The 27628-nt window shown below is 40.6% G+C and overlaps 1 long non-coding RNA gene across 1 annotated transcript in view; it reads right to left on the reverse strand.

Moving 5' to 3' along the window:
* Positions 1-422: 422 nt before the first annotated feature.
* The window catches only part of LOC117282704, an 82574-nt gene continuing 55368 nt past the window's right edge, over positions 423-27628 (reverse strand). Inside the window, exon 2 of the long non-coding RNA XR_004513545.1 lies at positions 423-951. This is a non-coding gene — a long non-coding RNA (uncharacterized LOC117282704). The remainder of the gene's footprint in view (positions 952-27628) is intronic.

Below are 27628 nucleotides of genomic sequence, written 5' to 3' on the forward strand. Positions count from 1 at the left end.
CGAACTGTACTTCTCTGTGTATGAATAGACTTACAAGTTAAGAAATTGGTGCGTAATTTTATATTTTTGCTTGGAAATTCATCCATACAATTTGATGGATTCATTAAACGAGGTAGTTTGGTCGTAGAACGCCTAATATCCTCATGGTAGAAGTCTCATATGTAGTTTAATCTATTCTAAATATACAGTTCTTATGTGTTTGCAAGCCATTTCGCTTGCGGACTAAAGCCACTGAGTCCTTTGTTTTTTTTTTTTTGTATGTGTTTGCAAGCACTTGCATTGCCTTAAAATAAGTTGTTTCTATCTTCGCCAATATAGCCTCTCAATGAAGTAACTTGATACAGACACACTTTGTACAAAAATATAGAAGGAATTCCTTTAAGGAATGCAGTAAGTCGCTTTTGCTACCAGAACACAGGCGATCTTGTTCATCATAACTTTATTTTCCAAGTTCATGTTTAATTTGTTAATACACTATCACATTAGATGTTGCTCAGTCTGCCACCCACACTGTATTCCTGTTTTACTCTTCTGTGTGACATAATATTGAAATACTGAATTACATCGCCTTCAGCTGTTCTCTGGGTTCTGTCTGCCGTACAACATTCTTCGGGCTATGGAGAGTAGGGGGTTATGTATGTCTTGAGAGTTGTTGGGGTGAAGCCGCAAAATAGGGGCTGACAATCAAAATCGTGTTTGTTTAGGTTCTTATTCCTGAATTCCGTAGAGTTCAGCCTTCTTTTGCGTTGGCAGGAATTTAGAATGAATGTCTTGCGATTTTTTTACCTTATTGTAGGATATTGAATAGACCGTATTACTTATATTTCTCTGAAGTTTCTAAAAGGAATTTGTGGTATTTAGGGAAGAGGTTCTTCATCTCCATTTTTGATAGGCTCTGTGTCGATGTTCATGAGCCCAAGTGGAGCCACGGTCAGCTAATAAACCGGATATCTGAAACAATGAAAAGAAACAAATGAACTAATGACTGGCAGTAACCTTGCAATACCGACCAGTCCTTTAAAACATCCAAGTTCATAATAAGCTGGCCAGTGGAGGGAATTCGCCCCATTGAATCCTGTTTTTCTGAAACTCTAGTTAGTAAATTCTAGATGTAAACTTAAAATAAGCCAAGGCCACTTCCAGAAACATCTTTGTTGGCTTATCTTTTACAGTTGTGAAATGTTTTACAATAAGAAAAATGATCGTAGTAAATAACGAAAGAAAAGCGTAAAAGTAGCGCTGATATTCCAACAGGCGTCCGGCCCGCCATTTTAGACCTTAACTAGATTCTTGAAAGAAATCAGATATCTACATGACATTGAAAATGTGTTTATTAACTGCCCCGCTTGTTGTTTCTTTATCGTTACAGTGGGAACATGTCTGTTTGCGAAGCCGTTACTCAACAACGGCTGTTTTATATTTGCTATCTCGCGGTCGTTGCCCAGCAACATGCTAATATATATATATATATATATAAAANATTTTCTCGAGGAATAAAGCTGTCCTTTACGCATTTGTGGAAAGCAACCAGAAGAACGAAGGTATATATATATACATTTATGTCGTAGCTGTTGGAATTAGAAGCGACATCTAGTAAACAGACAAACAAACACAGGTAGCTGGGAAGTTCAGTCTGGAGCAGGAGAGATCAGTTCTTGTTGTGCAAGATTTTCTGCTGCTATAGAAATCTGGTGATCCTGTTCAGCGCAATTCTTGTGTTTCCTTTGTCTTCTGTCCGCTAGGGAACGCTTCTTTCCCCAAGTTCACATTGCTTCAGCGCATTAAGACGTTTGATGTGCTTCCAGGACACAAATAACTGTAATTGCTCAGCCTCACACAATAAAACTGCTGAGTGGCAGGACACGATAACCGAAACGTCCTTTCTGCAGAGAGCTTGACCAGCAGCCGTCAGGCTGCAGGAGGCACTTTTCTTACTGAGGTTGAAGTAACATCTTAAGGGTCTTAACACTTATGTACGTTTTGTCAAATTTGTCCCTGTGCATAACTAATTAAGCATTACGCCATGAAGGCGTATGGGGAGTGGATGTATAGATCCACATTTTCTTGACCTCAGCTCTAGTTGGAGGTGAGTGGTCAGCTTCACGTCCCGACCGCTTTATCCCGGTGGAAGAGCCCTCGGTACCCATTGGGTAGGACGATGGGTGGGCCCCAGGATAGGTCTGGACGACGTGGAGATAATTCTTGACACTACCGGAAATCGAACCCCGAACCTTCGGTCGCCAAACCCGTAGAGAATGTATGCGTTATAAGTCCTCAGTTGCTCGACGGCTTGATATTATTTTTATGCGTGTAAAATATTTCAGATACTAATAACTCGATTTCAAAATCTTCAGCATACGAGTGTTAAACAAATTAAACTTGAGTTTCTTGCGGGAACGTTTCCGTCTGTTTCTTCTTTGTTACTTGTTTGATTTACTCTTAGACCTTGAAGACAGAGGCAGTGTGTTCCTTCGAAATGTCAGTGAACTTCTAACGGAATACATGACGTCACATTTCAGAATATATCACTCTTCATATTAAATAAGATTTGTAGGCTAATTTTTCTCATGGAGGGTTTTAAAAGATTTACAACGAGGTAAAAGAAAACATGTCTGCTCGGGAAATAAAGTCGCAGGCATATTTATTTTTGTGGCATTCAATTGACGTTCTGTCGTATTGTATTTGGTCCCCAGAAGTGTATTAAGTGTCACAATCCTATGCCGTAAGCTTGTAAATTTAAATAATGTACTACAGAAATGTGCATTTTTCACAAACTTGATGCTTATTTGAATATTCCTATAACTTACGTAATGTTTCGAAGTGTGTATAACGTGTATAATATTCATGTATGATGCTAGAAAATATCAAAGTGGGTTCATTTTCTAATGAAAGCAGGAGTTGCCAGTCTATGAAACGTTAAACCCCTGTGCAAGGAGGTAATGTTGATTCTATCTGAAAATACAACAGTACGTCCTGTGTTTTAATATTCAGTAAATACTGATGTCTTGTGTCCACATTTCCGACTGAGTGACATATCTTTTTAATAATATGAATTTCATCTTCTTCTCTGACGGCGTTTATTTCGCATTCCATGACCCACAAGAGAATTTCTTAAGACGTATTGCGTCACAAGCAATATCTGTCGTACTTGGAATACTTTATTGCATTTTTAAAACAATTTTCTGATGGTTTGACAGTCCCTCGTGAAGCAGATGCTAGCAGTGTGCTTGTGAATAAAGAGCTAGCAGATTAGCAATATTATATTTTATTGACTCAGCACAAAGGGAACTTCTCTTCTATTGAGAAATTTCCCGAAAGAATTATATTTTGATCCTGCCGTTACTCCTCCGATGCTTCGTGTGAATATGGTCTTTACGGTTGTAATATTTGCTATGAAGATTATGAATGGCAGATTCTTATAATTCTATGGCAAGTAATTATAGAGTTGCATGTTACTTACTTCAAGGTAATAGAATCTGACGGAGCGAAAAGGGAAGATGCAAACGTCCATATATATTATAAGGCTTGTGTTCTCACAGCGGTAGTTATGAGGAGTTTCATATTCTGGAATGTAACACCGCATAGTCCGTTGAATCTAAATCGACGTTTCGGAGGAACATATAGCCACAATCTTCAGGGCCGGACAATAAGACATGCAAGAAACCAGCATGAAGCAGGTTACAAATAATGGCTTTGATTGCTACTTGCGTAATGTTAATATCTTGTTTTACTCTTCAGTCCTGAAGATGGAGGCGATATGTTCCTCCGAAATGTTGGTTAACTTTCAACGGCGGTACGTCCCACAAGATATAACTCTCCCTATATCTTAACCATGTGATTATCTGGACTCGAGACATTTAGAATCTGGTCGCTTTGCCTACTGGGTATGTTGTCCAAAGGTGATGTGGTCGTGGTTTCGAAAAGCAATAGAAATTCCTCTGCCAGGAACAGAATTCCGCTTGTCCAGTCACTTTAGAACAGCGATTCTGAACTTTTGCCAGACCGCGGCCCGGCGGTTGGGAAACACTGTTTCAGAATGCTGCTGGGTATAATGCATCGTGGGCTCAGCTGTCCTGGAACAGAAGGTCACATGCAGGAAGCCAGTAGAAACCAATACGCGAATGAAGAGAACGTGGCGACAAATGGTTGAGGGCAAGAGTTTGAGAATTATGTTGATTGGGAGGAAGTTCGAGAAGAGAATGAAAAGAAGAGTTGTTGGCAGAATGGCGGTACTGAGGAGGCGAAGACAATGTTGTTTACAAAAAGGATAATGATGACGAGGAGGAGGAACAAGCTGATGAAAGAAAAGATGGTAAGAAGGAAGGTTGATAGAATGACAAAGAGGATGAAGATGAAGTGAAGTTGTTCGTATGATTAATTAGTTACATACTACGAGTTATACCAAGAAGATATATGGTGAAGTGGAGGAATAGCTCCACCAGTTATTGACCACGGCACTAGACGGAATTGAATGGTTAGCTTCACGTTCTTGCCGCTTCACTCACTGGGAAACTGTCCCCGATACCAATTGGATAGGAGAGAGTGTGTGCCCAAGAGCCGGTCAGGGCTCTGTGAAGAAGAGAACAATCTTGTGTCTGTTTGGAATCGAACCCGGACCGTCGAGCCCGTAGCCCGTCGCTATACCGAATGAGCTATCCCGAATCTAGAGGAAGATGAAGACAATGAGGAATCTGTTAGTTCATTATAAGGAGGAGGCAGAGGAAACATAAAGATAAGGAGGTGAAAGAAGTTGATTAAAAGGAGGAGTCAGAGGAAACATAAAGATATGGAGGTGAAAGAAGTTGATTAAAAGGAGGAGGCAGAGGAAACATAAAGATATGGAGGTGAAAGAAGTTGATTAAAAGGAGGAGGCAGAGGAAACATAAAGATATGGAGGTGAAAGAAGTTGATTAAAAGGAGGAGGCAGAGGAAACATAAAGATATGGAGGTGAAAGAAGTTGATTAAAAGGAGGAGGCAGAGGAAACATAAAGATATGGAGGTGAAAGAAGTTGATTAAAAGGAGGAGGCAGAGGAAACATAAAGATATGGAGGTGAAAGAAGTTGATTAAAAGGAGGAGGCAGAGGAAACATAAAGATATGGAGGTGAAAGAAGTTGATTAAAAGGAGGAGGCAGAGGAAACATAAAGATATGGAGGTGAAAGAAGTTGATTAAAAGGAGGAGGCAGAGGAAACATAAAGATATGGAGGTGAAAGAAGTTGATTAAAAGGAGGAGGCAGAGGAAACATAAAGATATGGAGGTGAAAGAAGTTGATTAAAAGGAGGAGGCAGAGGAAACATAAAGATATGGAGGTGAAAGAAGTTGATTAAAAGGAGGAGGCAGAGGAAACGTAAAGATAAGTATGTGAAAGAAGTTAATTAAAAGGAGGACGAATAAAATTAGCCTAAGGATGTAAATGAAGCGAAGGGAGAATATAATGAACGGGGCGATGAAGATGGTGAGCCAGATGCTATAAACACGTAGGACGAGGAAGAAAGAAGACAGGACGAAGAAGGCGACAGTGGTGATGTTGAGAGGCCAGGAATAAGTGGAGTTACAATCAAGTAATTTGAGAATATTTTAGGATTTTATGGTGATGTAAAATTATATATCTTTGTTGCTTCTCTTGGCTAATGCATGCACATCGGAGGGCCTGAGTAGCTGTAGAATTGGGAGCTCCTCACGAAGGGCTCAGTTTCATGATTAAGTAAGTAAGTAAGCGGCTCCGGTCTAGAAAACCGAGATTAACATCCGTGGGGGTCCGTTGCGCTGACCACGTTACACCCTCTTTCCGCAAAAGTTGACACTAACTTCACCGACAAGCGGCGGTCGCTCGGTCGGTATAGCTGGCTTGTAGACTACAGACCACGGAGTTTAGTTTTTAGTTTAATGCATGTAAATTATACATTTAGGCAATTCATATTGCAGAAGCTTCAGAGAGACGTGAAATTCGTACCGGATAAAAAGAGACGTGTTAATTTTATATGACATTTCAAAATTGTGTGCAACGTGTAATTTTGAATGACGTAAAAGAGTTTGAAAAGTATGAAGAGAATAATCCGTTGTGGACGAATTGCCTTTTAGTGTCCACAGGAGACCGCCCTTACAAGCAGCATGTCGGCTGCACGCTACCGCCCGGACAGATGTCTGTCTTTGTTTCCTTCCGTAAAGAGTAGAGCATTTTAAGGGATTCTTTCTGTGTGTGTTGTTGACATTTATTTGATCTGCACATATCATGTAACAAATTTCACATATAAAAAGAACCCCTCCCATATCAAGGTCATGATTTGTCATTTTGCTTTTTTTTTTTTTTTTCATATATACTTCTCGTATTAAACAGAATCCAGGAATATGTATTTAACATTCATTATTAGTTGCGTACGTAAAATCAAAGGCTTCTTTTCCGTTCTGTACTTTAGAAACCTATGTTGTAAGCCTGCTGATTAGGATCGTGTGTGTCTGCTTGATTAGATCTCATGTATTGCAATTCAGTGTATATATTTTTGGCATTACGTGAGTTGAAAACTCGGGAGAATTATCATACAGAATACTCCTCCGACAAGAGCCCTTCCCCCCCCTTCGGCAAATAGGTAGTAGGGTTAGGGTGGGAATACACATTTTTATGTGGTAGGATTTCTACCGGAAAGGGCAGCAGGCTTCCCGTAGGAGCCTTATTACGCAAGCCAAAACTCGGATGCGAAACGAATGTTAATTTGCAATTATGAATTCCGTTCACTACAGCCTGAAAGCCGCTTGTAGGAACAGAACCTTTCCGACGCCCGAGTTACTTTCTGACTTCCAAAAGCACAGTCGCCTTAACAAGAGCATGCTCTTTTACAGCAAACCTGTTATAATTCTTTGGTTTGCGTTTCCTGAGGACTATGCTTAGCAAGTCTTTGTGTTCATACAGACGTGGCTGGTATTCATGTTCACAAGAGCTTGCCACTAGTTACCGTACTGAGCAATATGGCTCCAGAATAGTTCCTGTTTGTTTAATATCTATATTAATATTATCTTTCTATCAGTGATGAAGTATCTGTAGCGGTATCGTCCCTTCAGAACTTTCGATTGAAATTCTGTATGCCTACATCATACGTGCTAAGTGTGTTGCCCATCCCATACTCCTTGATATGATCACTCTAATAATATTTTGTGAAGATTACAAATTACGAAGCTTTTCATTGTACTGTTCTTTCAATGGTCTTGTTACTTTCTCTCTCTTAGGAGAAAGTCACTGTCACTTCGTAGTCTGTGTTGTTCTCTTAGTGTGAGATACCAAATTTTACACCCGTATCAAACCACAACTAAAATTATGTCACGTGTCCGGTGTCTCGTGAATAATAATAACGGATTCTGGATTGGATGTAACAAGCCGGAAGGTCCTGGGTTCCAATCCCGATAGTGTCATTGGATTTTTCAATCGACCTAATCCTTTCAGCCGCACTATGACCTTGGAATAGACTCAGCCATTAAGGGAAATAAGTACCAGGAATCTTCCTGGGGGTAAAGGATGGCCGGTTCGTAATTCTGACAACCTCACTACCATCTGTGAGCCGACTGTCTAGAAAATGTGGGAGCCTCGACATCTCAGAATCGTTTGCGCCTCCACGGCCTGTTACAGGATTAGCTTGATATTTCTTTTACTTTTTACTGTTGGCCGGGTAATATCCACTTAAAATTTGAAATAATAATTCACAATTTTGTTAACAAAGGCGAGGTTATGTTTCAATGGAGCCAGTCCAGAGCAGTCGATTGTTTATTGCAGTGGCGTCAGTCTAGTGCAATTTCTGATAATTTCCTATTACACTGCACTTTGAAGTATCAGACAGCGAAATGTGGCACAATCACGAGTTAATTCTGCACTGATCCCACATCGCTAATTTCTTTACATCTGACTTACTTTCGAAATGTTTGTTATTATGACGAGTCATTCGCTGATTTTGCCCTCGTGACACGATCGCATGAACTGTTCTATCTACATTTGTTTCAACACAAATTACTAGTTCGGAGATTGATTGTATTTCTCGTTTTGTTTGAAGTCATCGGCGTTGTTAATATGGAGTGGTAAAGTGGGGGGGGAGGTTTGACAGCTTCCAGGCTCGCGAGCCTGAGGCCTTTTTTTGAGTCAGGCAGCTCAAAACCTTAACAGTTTTACTATTAATTTTTTCAACACGTTACCTTAATTTCATTCTTAGAGATAAAACATAAATAAAAAATTAAAAAAATAATTTCCAAAAAGGTTTCTGTGCTTAAAATTGTTGATGAGGGAAGTGTGAGCGTTTCGGGTATGTTTAGGGTTGGTGTTGGGTGGGATGAAGTTTTAAGGGTGAAAGGTAAACATTGTAGGGGGAATTGAAACTCATAATCTGCGTCCCTGTCGCCAGAAGCATCGCTATCCTAGAGTGTATAACTTACTGTTCATGTTTTCAGTTATTCTGAACATTACGGACGAACAGAGTAGAAAACTGTGTCGAATTATTCCACGAATATAAAGGATTTCCCCGTCGTAACATTACAGGTAATCCTTTTTTCTCTGCAACTTATCATAGTATTCTAACCCCTTCTAATCATTCCTCAGAGGAATGTACAAGAATTAGAAGCAGACGAAACAGTGCACGACCGTTGCTAGCATCAATCAAACAGGAACCACTCAGTCGACCCTTGTTACTCAGTCTAAACAAATGACTTCCGCTGATGAGCGCGCCCGCAAGATGGTGCTGCTAGTAGCCCTTGTTGCAGGAGGCGTGGTCGCTTGCATTTCACCCTAGTATTACGAAACCCAACCAAATTGTTTTCTCTGCCCTCCTTCATTGTTTCCTACAAAGTAAATCGCACTGCAAGTAGCCGTGGGGCTGGTTACACACAACGGGTGAAATTAAAAATAAATAAAGTGGAACCAGGGTGGTCTTTCTGTCAGGTGGCCAATGGTTGGCCACTAGGTCTAATCTCCTAAGATTACATGTCGTATTAGGGTTAGCGACACACTGACCGTGTTATTTCATGCCACTCAGTTTAGGTCTTTAAAGTCTTCTGTAATACAGGTTAACTTTCAATGGGATATTTCAGCCTTAAAATGTATGCATGAAGATATGGAAGCCGGTATAGCTCAGTCGGTATTGAGATGGACTGTGGGATGGACGACAAGGGTTCGATTCAAGGTAGGGAAAAGAGGTTTCTCTCTTTTTCACAGCGTCCATACCGGGTCTGGAGCCAATCCGGTTTGCATCCAGTGTGTACCGTGAGATATTTCCTTGGGGGTGAAGCGGCGAGGACGTGAAGCTGGCTTTACCTTTTACTTTTTACATGAATATATGACATCTGAAGTTCTCACGACGACAAAAACTGCGGTCTTCTGTGATATGAATCCGTACAGCCTGGTACTGATATTTCAGAGACATGTGAGTATTATTTATTGAGGTTAGGAGAAGTTCCTTTGCAAGACTAGACAGCATCAGAACCTAGAAACTAGAACTATTCCTAGTCAGTGTTGTGAGAACTCCAAATTCAATATTATTCGGACAGAAATACGCAGATTCGACAAGTAATAATTTTTCCATTATCCAATTTGCTTTATGGACTGTTATTAAGAAAGCAATCATCAAAAAATGAAGTGGATTACTGAAGATATTTCTCATATTATTATGGAATGTTCTTAACGCACGGTACAACTGGTACAAGTTGATCATATTTAACCCTGGATTCGAGTTGATATGCCCTGCAACCTCTGTGGGAGATAAGAAAAGGTATATTTAAATAATATTGAAGTTGGCCTTGGCATCTCGTAAAATACGAATGCAAAAATAATCGATTTCGCACGTCATACGTGGTATATTCTCTTCGAAACCGCACACATTTTGTAAGAAGCATTTTCTGATTCAATTGATGACAAAAGAGGTGCTCCATGTGATAACGTTAAGTGATTCAACTTGTAAATATATTCCATTTTCATCGGCCTATAAATTAATCATCTGTGCTTTTAGAAATATTTAGCTAAATTTCTGTAAGAGCGTATTGACCCTTTCTTCTCGAATTTGTTCGCCAATCGTTTTGCCATTCTGTGTTCTTAGACTAATTTATACAATAGCATTTATATGGGCTTGTATATATTAATTTTTAAAGAAAATTTGTAAATGAAACAATAACTTCTTTATAACTGTAGCCTTTATTTGCTGACTGACCGCGTGCTTCCCACTCGAAGGCCATACTAACCTGTGATAACTCACCCCTAATGTTAGCGCCCCGTGTCATTATGCGGTGTAGCTAATTCAACAAAGAGAACATTTGAATAGCGTGAGAATAAATCTCAAGCAACCAATGGTCCGTGCTATCATATTGTGACGACTGTATTCTACTGCATAGAGTCAGCTGACAAACAGTTGAAACGCATATCAAGAACTATGCACATGCTACGAATTGTAATCCAAACAAGTAAAGCGTTAATGTCCCATAAAACTGGGCTTAATTAATTCTTACACCTCCAGAATTTTGCTTCCAAATCTGAATTTTAAAATTCTGGTTGCAGTTTATCTCTATGTTCATGTTTTGAATTAATCGAAAATAATACGTGTGTGTTAAAGGCTTAGAAATTTCTTCTGACTGGTAGGACCTACCCGTATGTTAGTATATATTTTTAGCTTTAAGTGAATGAAATTGAGGTTTCTTTCAGATAATGCACTCGATTGTGTATCCCTCCGCAAATTTCGAATTTCGAGCTTCTAAATCTCTTAACGGTTTTCATAATTTTGGCCTACATCAAAAGTTATACTACAAATATCATTATGGTCCAAATTGGTTCAGAACTAACTTCGCTATACAAGAAGCTAAAATTAAAATACTGTGTATTATTTATTTATTTATTATGTTAACATAGTTAGTTGAGGCACTTTACTACAAACTGGAAAGTCGCAGTTTCAATTCCCGATGAGGTCCTTGGATTCTTTAATTTACCTAATACTTCCAGCAGCACTATGGCCCTGGGGTCGACTCAGCCTCTAACAAAAATGAGTACCAGGAATATTCTTTGGAGTAAAGGGCGGCCGGTGCATAGTGCTGTTAAGCTCACCGCCATTTGAGAGCATATTGCCTAGAAAATGTGGGAACCTCGACATCTGACAACCCTAAGGGCCTCCACGGTCTGTTACAAGGACAACAAGAATAACATTTTAATGGGCTGTAACAACTTGTACTTGTGGACAGTATTGGCAAGATTCAGAGGTACATACTACCTCAATTTTCAAGATATTGTGACGTGTTGCGCTATGGAGGGCACCCCCTCCCTCCCCAGCGGTGACGTAACACGGGATGCCGCCGTTGCTACTCAGAAGTAAACAACTCCCAACAGCGTTGCTAGGCTATCGGCAAACACGGCGTCGGACAACAGTAGTGCCTATTACGTAACTGTTTTCTGTGTTGGCCGTAACGGAGCTAAATAAGGAGCAGCGAAGACTATTCAAGTTAGTTACGAGTTAGCCAGCAGTGAGTCAGTCAGCCAGTCAGTTGTAGTCTAGCCTTCGCAGGCCAAGTAATTGTAATACTGCAGATAGCAGTAGCTGTGAGATTGTAAACTGCGTGATTGTATGAGCGAGTGTGAAATTAAATTCGCTGTATCCAATAAGGCGTGAAGTAATTTGTCGCGTTATACACCCAACACGTGACAATATAATCTGAAGATTGAGGTAATATCCGAAACATCGGCGGCATTAGCCACAACCTCAAAGTGTAACATCAAGGAACAGAATTAGCATCAATGATTCAATACCTTGAAAGCACCTGATCAGACAGATTTTTCGTATATCATCTCGGTCCATCCAATTAAATTTCGGGATATAACCTCAAATTACTGCTCGAACACTTCCGCCATGATCACTTCCTGTATATAACTCACTCGCCCTAACCGACGTCCCGAGCAGCTTCATATAGCAATAGCTCTCCAGATTTGTTTAACGATGGGCTAGAAATGAATCACAACCTTGACAACGACCATACAGATTTCGTGATTTTTTTCAGTCTCTGCAGGTCTCAGTCTCTCTCTCTCGCTGGATAATATCTCGATTAGACCAGGATCGCTTTGTCCCAAATCCTTTCAATTCCTTTTATCGATAATCACCCTACCATACGTTATACAAACCTAGATCTGGCCTGAGGTTCCAATCGCACCGTAAAGCAAGTGGCAGTAACACTCCACGTACCCTCAGAAGTTAACAATAACAATAAACATTTTGGATACGGAATTACTAGCTTTTTGAACATTTCCATCGTCTGATATTCTAGAGATTATAAAACACGACATTTCGGAAACTTGACACGCCTACCCTCTTCGCCTTTCACCTGAGGATGGAAACAGATCCAGTTTCTGGAACATCGTATTTTATATTCTCTAGAATACCAGACGATGAAAACGCTCCAAATACCCAGTAATTTTGTGTTATAGACCACCTTCGGAAATTTTTGAATCTAGTAAACACTTTACCTGTTAAGAAGGAGCCGGGATAGCTCAGTCGGTGTAGCGACTGACTACGGGCTGGAAAGCCGAGGGGTCAGATTTCAAGTCCCGGTAGGGTAAAGAATTTTCTCTTCTCCACGTCGTCCAGACCGGATTTTGGGTCCACCCAACCTCCTATCCCATGGATACCGGGGCTCTTTCCTCGGGGTAAAGCGGTCGGGGCGTGAAGCTGACCACTCACCTCCAGCTAGTGCCGAGGTCAAGAAACTATGGATCTATACATTATTCCCCCATACGCCTTCATGACGTACTACTTAATTAGTTAAGCACAGGGGCAACTTTACCTTTTTACCCTTTTAAGAAAGCAAGGATGAGTCAGCCTGTTGTGAATGAAGGTGTCTTGCCGCCGTTCCTACGGGCCTTGCTTCGTTATAAGAGTCTACAGTGTTGGGCCCAAGAACTTCCCTTGGATGTTGCTTTCAGGTCTTACGCCTGTGTTCCAACACGAATGACTCATCAAAGTTCAAGGCTTGAGTGGTACCCGAAAAGTAAATGTCGCTGAACGTGTCACGTCCATGTTCTGTCTGCAGGTGTCTGTTGTTCGTACCTCACAAATTAGACACTGTTTGCTTACGGCACTGGAGGATCTAAGTAAACCGTACATTGGGAGTGTATGGAAAGGAATGCTGGGCTATACGCCTCTGCTCAAGGCATCCCCCCCCTTTTAAATGAAACAAAAAAGTTACAGTAGAAAATACTCGCATGTAATAATTTGAAATTTCAGAATGGTTCTCTTCTCAGCACCTTCCCAAAGCAGTAAAGTTTCATTGCCGTCTCTGCACCCATGCACTGTACCATGCAGATAACGCTCAAAGTTTCTGCGTCCTGACGCAAGATGCACGTAACGGCTCAGTATGGCGTTCCGGCAGAGTAACCACCCCCCAGTACCCAATGAGTAGGAGGCTGGGTGGGTCCTAGACCCGGTTTGGACAAAGCGAAGGACTGAATTAATCTGTCTTAGAACAGGGACCAGTTGTTGGCTCTTGTGAACGCGGTAAAGAGGTAAAGTTGTCCCTGTGTTCAACGAATTAAGCACTACGCTATGAAGGTGTATGGGGAAGTGGATGTATAGATCCATATTTTCTTGACATCGGCACTAGCTGGAGGTGAGTGGTCAGCTTCAAGCCTCTGCCTCTTTACCCCTGAGGAAAAAGTCCCAGGTACCAATTGGATAGGAGGTTGAGTGGACCCCATAGCCGGCCTGGTCGATTTGGAGAAGAGAAAATTCTTGATACTACCGGGACTCGAACTCCGACCCTTCCGGCTTGTGAAACGGTAATGAACCCTCGATATTAATAAAAGCAGGTAATTCCATGAGTAGTTGAGCGAGTGTTAGCTCCAAAAAAGGCTTCTGCTGTATGTAGTTAGTTAAAGTACAGGATTAAGGCCGCACCATAGCTCAAGCGGTTAGTCGCTGGCTTCCCACCGCGGCGGCCCGTGTTCGATCCCGGGTCTGGTTAAGTGGGATTTGTGGTGGACAAAGTGGTGCTGGGGCGGGTTTTCTCTGAGTTCTTCGGTTTCCCCTGCCAATCATCATTCCACCAAATTTTTCATCATCATAATCACCTGGGGCAGGTACAATAAGTCAATCAGTGGCCGCCGTGCCGAGTGGACCAAGCTGGACTCCCCCCCCCCCCCCCCATTAAGCGAAAATAAAGTACAAGTCAAAGACACCGAGAACAGCTTATTTTAAACAGAGACAAGAGAAATGCGTACAAAGATTTGGAAGGAACACGTAGGGAAAGAGCAATTGGAAGACATAAACGTAGTGTTAAATTAAATCTTAATGAAATATGATGGGAGCGTGTGGACAGGATTGGGAAGGAGCAGTGCCATGTGTTTGTGAGCACTCTAATGCACCTGCGGGTTCTCTAAAATGTTCCGGATTCATTGAATGACTGAGCAACTTGTAGCTGTTCAAGAGGAACTCTGCTCTATGTAGCTGTTTTGGTCAACATTTTTTAAAGGTTTGGTTAACTCGGGAAAATGAAACAGTAACCAACATAAATATTAAAAACTCTTTTGAGTCCGCAAGCGAACTATACCGACCGAGCGACCGCCGCTTGTCGGCGAAGTTCGTATCAACTTTAGCGGATAGAGGGTGTTGCGTGGTGAATCCCCAAGACCGTTAGTCTCAGTTTTCTAGACCGGAGCCGCTATTTCCTTGAACTAGCTCCTCAATTATCCTTACGAGGCTGAGTGGACCCCGATCAAGATCCACTACTTCTCAGAAAATTTGTTAACAACAGGAATCGAACCCGAGACCTCTGGATCTGTAACCAGGAACATCTTACCACTAGACAACAGAGGCGGTCCCGACGGAAATATTACGATACGCGACAGTATGTTAGCAGGTCCTATCATGTTCGTACAGTTAATAGGGCATACTAATGCCGAAAGAAATTACTATCTCTTTATAAGTACGAGTACTGTCATCAACGAATGTGATAATAGGGAGTAGGTGGACACTTCATCATGTGACAAGACTAGAACGTAGGAACTTTGCAGCGCAATCTGTTTATACCGAACGTAATAATAGACGGGCCATGGTCACTGGTTTTGTTCACTAAAGGACGTAATCATGGAAGGTTCTGATGGCGTCAGCATTTATATCTTGCATGAGGATGAGTGACGTGCCCCGTAATGGGAAGCCTGTCGTCTATCATTGTGCTTTGTGGGTACAGTGAAATATTGTGCCCGTTTGTAAGCTGTAACACTGCAAGAGTGGTCTATAGAACACGACTTGCACAAAATTTGGTTGTTTGGTTACCAGGAGAAATGACCTTCCTCTTACAGAGATTACTTAAAAATGTCTCGTTTTCTTAACATTTTTCATGTCATGGTACAATTTACATCGCTAGAAAGTCGCATAGCGTTAGCTTTAATCATCTACAGATGACAAAGGGGCTTATTTCTGTAATATTGTTAAAAGACAAATGAATTTGGACTAAAATATTAATTTCTCGTGTGTAATAGGTCAACATAAGTTGTTGAGTAGCCAGTAATATATACTGCTGAAAACGAATTCAAATATTGAAATTGATCTGGACGAGATATGTAATACGGTTGGGAGAAACAAAAATTGTCTGCAGAAATTTTGTTGCAAAACAATCGTTCAGAAACTTATTTGTGGATAAAGCAGTGAAAAGTTTAGATAGATAGATAGATAGATAGATAGATAGATAGATAGATAGACATAGGGACAGACAGACATACAGATAGATAGAGAGGCAGGAATAAAATTATGCAAGTATATGTACATACATTTTCATTCCACTGTTTCCCTTGTCTCTCAACAGAGGTTTTCCATTCATATTTCTGCATGCATTTATTATTTCTCTCAATAGTGATGTATGACCCATCCATATCAATATGAATATTATACATGTATACATATGTGTATAACGGAATAGATAGTGTAAATTTCAAGTGGATTAAACTAGCTATTGTCCAATTGCGGGGCTCCTGTAATTGTAAATCTGAAACACTGGATATCGTCTAATTGAGGATCTTGAGGTTTTATATATATATCTTCTGCTTTATGAGTAGTCCAGTTGGTGGTCACTACGTTTCGAAGGAACCTGCTGTCTCTATCTTCCAGGTAGATATGATCCATATAAGCGTGCAATAAAATGTTGTAGTCTAATTCCTTCTTCAAAAATAATTTATTTAATAATAACATTGAAGGGACTGAGCCCAGATTTTGAAATGTTGACATTATTACCCTTAAACCTTCAAAGACTGACAGACTGCTGAATTACAGAAGGCCCTCGTCAGCAAATTGCTTCTTTGTTCCAAGTCCCACGTGACTCATTACTGCATGACGGCCCTGGGAACTTTCAGAACTCTCTGCTTAAATAACATATACAGATTTAGTTCATACCTCACAGGAAACTCGTTACGTCTCCGTTATAAAGACGGTCTGGTTAATGATCTGTAGTGAAACAAGGGCTACTTATTGTGAGAGCCACAGGAAACAAAAATATACTCTGCTAGTAGAAGGCAGAGTTTTAGCTTGTGGTGCAGGACTTTTAAACGGTTAACACAAATATCCTTGCTTTTAATAGCGGATTAACACAGCGGTATCATGTCTTAATTCGCATTCTGGAGTACCGATAGAAATTGTAGCCGGTATTTGTAAAAGATAACGCGGTTTACCTCAAATCCCGCCTGGGCAAATGCCGGTAATCCTATTAATGTCTCCTCTTTTCACCCTATCATCTTCATTATCATCATCATCATCATCATCATCTTACCAATTCTTATTCGACTCCGCATGTTCTCAGAATATCTTTAATCGTCACGAAATCCGGAATAGCTTTCACGTCAATTAATCATCGTCTTTAGATTCAACAGTCGCTTAGTTATTCAACAGATGAGGCCGCGCCATAGCTCAAGCGGTTAGTCACTGTCTTCCCACTGCGGCGGCCCGGATTCGATCCCGGGTATAGTCAAGTGGGATTTATGGTGGACAAAGGTGTTCTCCGAGTACTTCTGTTTCACTGCCGATCTTCATTCCATCAGTTGCTCCACAATCACCCTCACCTATCATCTGGGGCTGGTACAATAGGCCAGAAGTGGCCGCAGTACAAGGGACTTAGTCCAACCCCACTATCAATAAAGAAAAAAAAATATTCAACAGGTGCCTCGAATTTTATATAACTCATAGAATCGTTATCATGTTCCTGTTATATGGTAATGAATCCATTTCACTCCGTGTTGTTTTAATATCCATTTTAATATTATCCTTTTATCTTCACCTGTATTTTCTAAGTGGTGTCTTCTATTCAAAATTCCCAATTTTTCAACGATTTCTGGTGCTGCATTTTTCAAACATCTCATCTTCCTTGATTATTTATTCCTAGTTGTAATTCGAGGAGAATACAGTTATATTGTGTATATAATGTATGATAAAAGAATGATAACCTGCAACGATACCGTTGGATCATCAGTACTTGGAAATGCCTAGAGATACCGCTGTAAAGCAATCAGTCTGCCACGTGTCACGTAAAACATTCTAGGCTTTAAGTACGCTGACAGCAAAGTGTCCTGAGCACACATCACGGTCCGTAAGTCCGACGTAGAGATAAGCATTCAAAGTGAAGTAATATGTAATAGCAAAATTTAGCAGTGAACTTCTTGTATCTCGAGTCAAAGTAAATGGTTTCAAAACCACATTAAAATATGTACATATTCGTGTATAAAGTTCCACATGAATCGTTCCATCTGGCTGCATATTTACATTAACCCATTGCTTAATCAAGCATCAGGACATGAAGACGTATGGGGGAATGTGGACAAAGCTCCAAAGAAACGTAACCTCGACACTAGATGGAGGTGAGTGGTCACATTTACTGCCTGTCGGCTTAACCCCAGAGAAAATGCTTCTGGCACCCACTGGACAGGAGGGCTGTGTGAACCCCAGAACCGGTCTGGACTCTATGGAGAGGGGAACATTTTCTTGTACCTGCCCGTGATCCCTAATCCTTCTGCCGTGCACCCCGTCAACGGTCGTTGTACCGACACTGCATGACTTTAAATTTATTATCTATAATATAAACTGAATATTTACACTATAGTTAATAAATTTAAAATGTATTAATTTAAAGATAAAGTGATAGGAGGTTGGAGAAAACTGCGCAACTAGGAGCTTCATAACTTGTACTCCTCTCCAAGTATAATTAGAATGATCAAGTCAAGGAGGACGAGGTGGGCAGTGCATATGGCACGAATGGGAAGAGGAGAAATGCATATAGGATACTGGTGGGAAAGCCGGAAGGAAGAAGACCACTTGGAAAACCAAGGCGTAGGTGGATGGCCAATATTAAAATGGATCTTAGAGAGATAGGATGGGAGGGATAGGATTGAGCTGGCTCAGGATAGGGACCAGTGGAGGGCTCTTGTGAACACGGTAATGAACCTTTGGGTTCCATAAAATGCTGGGAAATTCTTGAGTAGCTGCAGAATTGGCGGCTCCTCGAGAAGGGCTCAGCTCCATGAGTAAGTAAGTAAATAAGTTATAATTTCAAGATTCAGTATTTTGGTCATCGCTTAAGTTTGTCAATATAATATAACGATTAATAACTCCTTACATGTTATTCAAATAAAGAAGAATATTTTGTTTCTGTTATCTAACGATACGTTAACAGCAGAATCAATTGAAATGTGATGTTAATTGAAAATTGCGGGCTAAGAGAAAACCGTGATGTAGCACAGGTCTTGTTCCAGAACACCTCAATCTGGAGATAAAATTTGTTTGCGGAGACTCGAACCAAATACTCCTAAAATACAGGTTAGGATGTTCGGAACATAGTAGAGGAACGAGTAAGAATTTAAATAACATTGCTGTATTGGTACCACGTGTCCCAACTACTGCATGTCCAGTAAAAGGGAATGAAGTCAATTTGAAGCTAAGAAAGTAGTTCGGGAAATGACTCATGAGGCCTCTTTCCTTACAAACAATTTAGTCTTGTATTTAGGCAAATAGGAATTGTATTTTAATAATTACGCAACTCCGTGATGCAGATTCAAACTGCAATCAGTTTGCTTAACTCAGAATTTCGCACCACTGCCTTGCGTGTAGGCCTAATTTTTAACTCATTAAAATGTTTCACATGGAGTTACTGCGGATGCGGCACTAGGGCCCTGAGGTTGACTCAGTCTCTAACAGGAATCTTCCTCGGGGGCGAAGGTCGGCCGGCTCGTAAGGCTGGCAAATTTACCGCCATCTGTGAGCTGATAATCTAGAAAATGTGAGAACCTCTAGGACATCTAATCATGTGGGCCTGCACGGCGTATTACAGGGATAGCTTTACTTCCTTCTAGGCGTCTCACGTCCGCCATTTGTTAGTCGTCTCCATCACAAGATATGGTTTTACATTTGTACCAAAATCACATTAGGAAAAACTGCATATTTTCTAAGCTTTCAGGATCCTAGCTAATGCAATGGTGGAGGCAGTGTTGCTCGACCTTACAAGTTCGCATGAAAGCCATGTTTCATTACTTATAGTAAAAACAAGACCCCGTGGCTTTAGTCCATAAGCGAACTATACTGACCGAGCGACCGCCTCTTGTCGGAGAAGTTAGTGCCAACTTTAGCGGATAGAGGGTGTCGCGTGGTCAGCGCAACGGATCCCTACAGCCATTATTTTCGGTCTTCTAGATCGAAGTCGCTAATTTTCCATTCAAGTAGCTCCTCACTTATCGTCATGAGGCTGAGTGGACCCCGTTCCAGACCCACTGCTTCTCAGAAAATATGGTATCGCCGGAATCTAAACCGGGACCTCTGGATCTGTAGACAGGAACTCTGACCACTAGACCGCAGAGGCGGTCTCATTAGTGATAGTAAGAAATTAAAATGTACAACGGTTAGAAGCTCTGTGATGTCATTATGTTAATATTAATTAATGTTTTGATAATGGGTGTAACAATTCTGGAAATGAATTTTTCAGGACAAGTTATTAGGGTAGTAAATATTCCACGAAGTGTCCCCTCAGTTCCCAACGGTACTCTTCCTCACATTTCTAACTTTTCCTGGCGATGATAGTTAGGCCCGAAGAATTCAGCGTTTTGGAAACTCGAAACTCAGAGTGAATGAATTTACTAATATGACTTACAGAATTACTTTTTATCATCCGATATTCTGTTCGTAGCTGATCACAATAGCGGCGCGGTCTGGGTTTATTCTGAAGAAAGCAGTCTTCTGGGTTTTGGCACCGTGTATATGTGGTGTTAACCGACGTTTCGGAGGAACGTATCGCCTCCGTCTCCAGGGTAGAAGGAAAAATAAGAAATCCGCAAGCGAAGAAACTGCGAGAACCGGTAAAAGCAGACTGCTTCTCACGGTCTCTTCGCTTGCGGATTTCTTATTTTTCCTTCTACCCTGGAGACGGAGGCGATACGTTCCTCCGAAACGTCGGTTAACACCACATATACACGGTGCCAAATCCCAGAAGACTGCTTTCTTCATAGTCACCGCCGTGAAAGACTCAAATCTTACATGGGTTTATTTTGTTTGTATTGTTCTGTGTGTGGGTAGCGGCCTTGCGACGGGCTAATCCCCCATCCAGGGAGTCCTACCGACTGTGTATAGGATCAAGAAAGTGAAAAAGGCGGTCAAGGACCAACAAAGGGCTGTGGAGCAAAAATAATAATAATAATAATAACGGTAATTATGCTACATCTAGAGTACGAAATGATTATAAATAAAAGGGAGCCTGTTGATATAGAATCCAGTACAAATTCATAGTTTGTGTGATTGCAGCAATAGAAGTCATTTTACTGCGGCATTTTGAATCGCTTCCATACGAACTGTGAAATGGCACGTGAAAGCGACATTGACTTCGCGCGCGTTGTAATTGATAGACCCACTGAATACCCTATGACGTCACCATTCATTTCCGACTTTGGTTACTTGTTGACATCGGTTGGTTGCTACTGCTAATGAAAGGCTACGGACCTATTAGTATATATCAATATTCTGACATCAGCGTTTTGTTGATATTAACAGCAGCTTTTCATGTGCGGGATATGCGATCGGTAGAAATGAGCCCCATCGCTTCTACATCTGGTGGAACCGAATCCCCCATCCCCTGAGTAGACTTACAATTATCAGAGAATATCCAATGTATATAGAATTGTAACTTTTGTGTAGGTATAATAGTCTGTCTGGTTCGAGGTTACAACGTACCGAATATAGAAGAGCCAAAAAATATTAGATATTCTGTACATCGACGGCAGATGCTTTGGGAGAGGCTGTTAAATTATGTGGAACCGCTGCTTTTGGCTTACAGTTCCTCGCTACATTACTAATCTTCGTTAGCATTTTCGATTTCTTCTCATATTCATGCTTAAATATTGTGATGAAGAAACATTTAATTTAATTACTTGCACACGTTATCTGTCTGTCACATTTACGTTTTAATATCTCGAAGAAAAAAATTGGATTAATAATATTTCCACATTAGTTTCTACAAAATTTGATGTTTACTTCTTGAGAAACCATGTTTTGTTGTTAGTTCTTTCTCATCCTTGTAGTGTACACTGCCATTCCTTCTTTTCCAAAAGGTTCTTGCATAGGAATATTTATTAGTTGTTATTTTTCCTGATACCGATTAAAGTACCAACAAATGAAAAAATGAAAACCTTAAATATTATGACATGTAGACCCGTTGCTATGCAATGACCGAAGAATAAGCATACGCCTAATACATTGGTAGAAGCACGGGGAAGCGTAGTTGGTTGAGGTACTATACTACAAGCCGGAAGGTCGCGAGATCGAATTCCGATGAGGTGGATTTTTTCAATTTACCTAATCCTTCCAGCCGCACTATGGCCCTGGGGTCGACTCAGCCTCTAACAGAAATGAGTACCAGGAATATTCCTGGGGAGTAAAGAGCGGCCGGCGCATAGGGCTGACAACCTTGCCGCCATCTATGAGCCGATTGTCTAGAAAATGTGGGAACCTCAACATCTCACAACCCTATGGGCCTCCACGGCCTGTTACAGGGATAGCTTTACCTTTTTTTTACTTGTTATTTGTTGCTACATTTACATGCATACTCAGATGTAGACATTTTATAACGTCCCTTATGCCACTCTTTGCCCAAGTATGAACAGGTACAGAGAGCATAAGAGACTATACAAGTCAGGACGTACAGGGGGATAATTACTCACTCTTCCAGTGCGGGGAGGGGGTGCTTTTGCTTAAAACATTAGTATAAACGCAAGCCGCAGAAGGGGGGGGGCAGTGACGGATGTGAAGTGTAGGAGCTGGATGCTATATCCCTTGTTAAGGGCAGGGAGCGGATTATATATGTGGCACTTTGGGGTTGATCCGTACAGACCTCTAAGCAAGTACTACGTACAAATTAAATCAGGTAACAGTGAACTCAGTTTTAATGACTAACATTTCACGTGGTCGAATAAAATTACTTATGGCCAGACTAAGTAGAATGGGGAATACATGCATACGGTTATAATTCTGAAAGCTAGACCAGAGAAGTATTTTTTTTGGTGGTTTTATATGTATTTCAATGGAGAATCAGTTTTTATATGAGAAATAAAATTTCACTTACACTCATATCACACAGTCAAATGCAGCTATACCTGACACTCTCACTGGCTGTAACTTTCTGGCATTGTAATGAATTTGAGGTTCTCACAGCGGAAGCTATGGGTATCTACATCTTTCAGGAAATGACACCGTGTAGTTCCGTGAAATTCAACCGCATTTTCGAAGGAAAACATCGCCTTCAACTTCAATGTCCAAGTAAGTCAAACAAGCCACCAGCATGAAGTTGATTCTCTTCTTTTGAGACGATATTTCCCTCCGAAACGTAGGTTGATTTTCAACGGAATACGCGACGTTATATGTAAGAAGATATACATCTCTATTATTATTATCATTGTTATTATCATTATTTTTATTGCTAGTGGGATGGGACTGAGTCCCTTGTACTCGGGCCACTAGAGCCACTGCGCCCTAGATGATAGGTGAGAGTGAGTGTGGAGCAATTGGTGGAATAAAGATTGGCAGGGGAAGTCGAAGTACTCGGAGAAAACCTGCACCAGCGCCACTTTGTCCACCACAAATCCTCCTTGACCAGACCCCGGATGGAACCCGGGCCGCCGCTGTGGGATGCCAGCGACTAACCGCTTGAGCTATGGCGCGGCCGATAGAGGGTGTTGCGTGGTCAGAGGAACGAATCCCCACGGACGTTAATCTCGGTTTTCTAGACCAGAGCCGCTATTTCCTCGAAATAGCTCCTGAGTTATCCTCACGAGGCTGACTGGACCCCGTTCCAGACTCACTACTTATCAGAAAACCTAGTAGAGCACGAGAAACGGACCTGGGACCCCTGATCGCGTACCCAGGAACTCTGACCATTAGACCACAGAGGCGGTCAGAATGATAATATTAAAAATGTAAAAGGAGGAAGTCCCGGCCTATAACAAGGTATTGTCCTGATATGTCGCTGTACAGACTGAGAAAACCACGAGAAATTTGAGTCATGAGGCAATATACTGACAGAGACCGTCGAATTTTGGAACTCATGAAAGTGATATAAATGTGTTGCTTACTACACTGTGGAATTTAGCCACGTATTTGTATGGTTTATTTCCATATTGGAACACCAGCTTAACCATCTAAAATTCAGAAAGCGCATTCCGATCAACAAGCGTTAAAAATACTCTTTACTGTTCACATAAGCCTAATATAATAAATTTATAATTTATTTCAATTTTTTTATTATTCGGTTCATTAACGAACTAATAGATTAAAAGTTTTCTTCTTATTTTCTGTTTGAGAAAATTTACTTTCTTCTCTGTGAAATGACATTATTTATAAATGTGTAAGATAATAAATACTGAGGAGTCCTATCTTCTCAGACATAAATCCGTTTAGTCTGTTGAAAATCAAATGACGTTTCGGAGGGACATGTGTCCTCCCTCCTCAGATCTGAAGAGTAAGCTAAGGAAGAAGAAGCAAGGCTCTGCAGCCCCTGCACCTGGCTGCTACTGCTGCGTATAAATATTCATTCCCAGATCGCGCAATACAAAATTCGTAACTGCACAACTGACCAGAAGAGGTACGTCAGTCGCGAACCTACCATATCAGCGGATATAAAGACAGCTGTGAGAAAGCGTGTACCAAACTCGTGGATGCATTTGCCTGTCAGCAGCTGGGTTCAATTGTCGTAAGCTGGAACCTCAAAATTGATCCTTCAGAACTTCGGTTTGTGTCTACTCGTAGGGATACATTGCCTTAAATAATTATAGATTTTTTAAAATGCAAGAAAATGAATATAAATAATATTCTAAAACTAGTCAATAATAAGAAAATTTAATTTGGTTTATATTTTCAAAATGAAATGTCCGTTATTTACACGAAATCAATTTAAAACGATCTTCTGTTTTCCTCCTACGTTCTCTCTCTCTCTCTCGTATTACTAATCTTTCTCACACGATCATTATATTTCTCTTTTTGTCTTAAATAATACGATTCCATTAATGTATTCCCGAGAGCGCTTAAGTATCCTTTTCCTCGCGAGAAATTAGCTGGCCACACAGATTCAACAGAAAAATGTCGGTCAGACTTTGTCTAAAGATGAAAATGTAAAAATTAGTGAAATTTGAATCCATCTAAATTTAAGTACACCCTTACAGAGCTCTTGAACTTGTACTGCAATAGACTGTGATGCATTAAAACGTATTTATACATCATATATTCAGTTTTCTGCTGCTAATACCAAACTCATTATTGTTTCATATTTTTAGAAATATATGCCAGCCTCTTGCATCAAGCACATAATTACGAACATGAATATTTTAAAGTCTCCAGTGCATGGTTTGTTATTTTTAGACCACGTTATGAAGAGTACTCGAAATTTATTCTAGGCTTTTATTTTTCTCCACCTCGACTAATGACTTTTTTTCTTAAAATACTGCCTCTTCAGTTGTTACTGTCTTAACATTTAGATAATTTAATAAGTTCGCGTTTATTTTTAAAATCAGAAGTAAGCTGTACAGTGTAAAGGGGTGTGTCATATGTGTTGTAGCTTTGGCGGCCATTTTGTTGACACCACTATGCGAGCACTGCAAGCGCAAAGTACGAGCTTCTTTTATTTATTTATTTTTTTTTACGACAGGCGTATATCGTCCGTGATGGTGACGTGCTCCTTCTGATGAATTTCTTGTAGCGTGTGTGTGTAATTTGTGACGACTTCAGAGCTGCCTTTCTACGGTTTGGCTTGGTGACGTTTGCCCATGGATTTGACATACTGATAGGCGACTTTTCTCGCCGTGCAAGACTGGTACATGTCATATAATAAGGCGGACAACTGACGCTGACTTGTAGTTTCAAGCCTAATGGCAAATGTTAAAATTGAATTGCGTTCTCTCATTCGTAGATTGTTTAGTGATTTTAACCTAATAACCAAGATTCTGTGAAGATAATTGTCTCAGGCATGACACGAGGTGAATTTTCAGGGCGGAAAATACTATATTGAAATTGTGATAATATTTGTGTTGTGAATAAAAACTGTGCATCGAAAAATGGGGCAAATCTGGTGCATATTAAGTATGGCTGTGAGTAGCTGTATATCATATTGGCAGAAATATGCTCATATCTTTGAGTAGCACTGTTCAGCATGCAAATAATTAAGTGAGAAGGTGTTTCAGTAGTCGGTATTTAAGTAATGCCAATCATGAACACGGTTTAAACTTTTTTGTGGAGCATTATTATGAGATAAGTTTCATAATGTGCTTTGCGCCGTAGTTCAAAGTGTTTAATGCCCAGAGACATGAATCTGCCTGCGTGCAGTTTCAATATGAACATGTGAGCCTAACAAACTAAAACGTATGTTGACATGAAGTATGCAAAACAGAGTCTAGGCCAATAATTACATAATTTAGCAGGACGGATATTTAGTCAGCAGTGAAAAATCTTAGCCTTTACAACAAGGGTAACTGAAAGAAAATCATCATAACCTTCATGGCTTTGTCCTGTGAAATATTCCGTGTTTAAAGCTAGCATTCAAAATATCTGTCCGCCGTTTATGTATGTATTTCTTTCTTTGAAATGCCGCTTTGTATTGAACACGTTTTTTTATTCATTTTCCCATTATAGAACATTTCTTTTAAAATTAATCATTACTTAGGATATCCATTGCACTTAATTCATCTGTCACTGATTTTCTGTTTATGATCAGTCTTTCAGCGTGTCCAGGTTCTGTTAGGACTCTTTTCATTAAAAATACAAGACGTGAATTATTTTAAAAATCACCCTTTTTATTCAAAATAGTCTCCTTCTGAATCAACACTTAGCTGGAATCGATTGAAAAGTTTTCGAAAACAGTCCTTTTGTACTCCTTTTGTGGAATCGCATTTAAAACTGCGCTACTTTCCTTTGGATGTCCTGGATGGTGTCGTGACGGTCTCCTTTCATCGCCAACTTAACTTTCGGGAACAACCGGAAATCTGCTTGAGCCAAATCTCGCGAATACGGAGGATGATCAAGGACTGTGATCCCTTTTCTGTCCCCAAAAATTGTGCACGATCTTCGATTTGTCTCATCACCAGTAACAATCGATTTTGTAAATTCTGTATCACTTTGGGCCGACCGTAACATGTCTTTGCAGTGTTCCACTCTGCCATGTTTTTCATCGCCTGAGAGCGCGTGCGGTACAAACTGCGCGTAGACCTTCCGCTTGCCCAAGTCCTCGGTCAAAATTTGATGCACAGTACTTTTTGGTATTCCCAAAAGCTCCTCGATGAATCTTGCAGAAACACATCTGTCTGATGCAAGGATTTCGTTCCCTTTTTTCACATTTTCTTCAGTGCTACTCGTTCTCGGCTTTGATGCACGTGGAGCGTCTTCAATGTCCTCCCTGCCGACACGAAATACAGCATACCATCGAAAAGCGTTCGAGCGACTCAAACAATCACTACCATACACACTTTTCATCATTTCGTACACTTCTCCGGCTGTTTTGCCTAACTTCAAACAAAATTTGATGTTTGCTCTCTGTTCAACTGACATTTTCCGACGAGCGTCAGAACAGTACTGTTACATTCAAGGTCAGAACACATGATGCAGCGATGCTTGCGCTTTGCAATTATAGACAGCCACAGTTGAAACTTCAAGAATCTTAACGTCATAACTCGCCTACAGATGACATTGCGGGGCAAAATAAAAAAAAAGAGTCCTAACGGATCCTGGATACACCGTGTATAACACGCGACGGTTCATAGGAAATGAATTTCAGCTAATTTAGTATTACGGCCGTCGTCGTCGTCGTCGTTGTTGTTGTTGTTGTTGTTGTTGTTGTTGTTCTTGTTCTTGTTCTTGTTGTTGTTGTTCTTGTTGTTGTTGTTGTTGCTGCTGCTGCTGCTGCTGCTGTAAGAGTGTATCACTCTTATCAATATTGTTACGTGTATCAGAGACTATAGACGGGGTTCGGATTGGTAACTGGATTTATTAACAACTTAAATGTCGTAACTACAAATATTTGTAACACTGTTGCTGATTTACACAATTTACAATCACTCCACATCAATCTTCTCAGTCTGCTTCTACTAGTCTTCACTATCCATTTCCTTGCAACGGATTTGTAACACAGAAAA

Source organism: Cryptotermes secundus, unplaced genomic scaffold (assembly GCF_002891405.2).
Source record: "Cryptotermes secundus unplaced genomic scaffold, Csec_1.0 scaffold584, whole genome shotgun sequence".
Taxonomy (NCBI): Eukaryota; Metazoa; Arthropoda; class Insecta; order Blattodea; family Kalotermitidae; genus Cryptotermes; species Cryptotermes secundus.